We start from the raw sequence: 481 nt of genomic DNA, 5'->3' as shown, positions 1-481 counted from the left end.
TAAAACACAGAACACAGGGAAAGTTGCTCAAAACAATTCAAGTCAGCTTATCTGTATGGATCTTCTAACCAAGAGGGACATCACAAAGGAAACAAGGTGTGACATCTTCTGGATCATACTCAGGGATACCCTCTACCACAAAGTGGCATCTTTCAAATCTCCAACTATTTCTATTGCTTTACCATCCTAGTGCAAAAGATGTGCACAGAACAATTTTCCATGGGATTACCTAATCAAAAAGTAAAAACTAAAAACATGTTCAAGTAAAAAACTAAATTGGGAAAACAAGCACTAAAACCAGTCACTTGAAAACAGTAACTTCCACCACATCAGTGCACAGGGCACTGCATGGCTGCATGGAGGTCACATGTCGCCCAACAGGAGACCTGGTGCTGTTTTAAACTTGTAACACGAACTGATGCAGAACTTGCATTGTAACTTCTCATCCCAAATGCATAAATGATTTCTGAATCAAGGGTCA

This window comes from Mastomys coucha, unplaced genomic scaffold (genome assembly GCF_008632895.1).
Source record: "Mastomys coucha isolate ucsf_1 unplaced genomic scaffold, UCSF_Mcou_1 pScaffold5, whole genome shotgun sequence".
NCBI lineage: Eukaryota > Metazoa > Chordata > Mammalia > Rodentia > Muridae > Mastomys > Mastomys coucha.
This window is presented reverse-complemented; position numbering follows the sequence as displayed.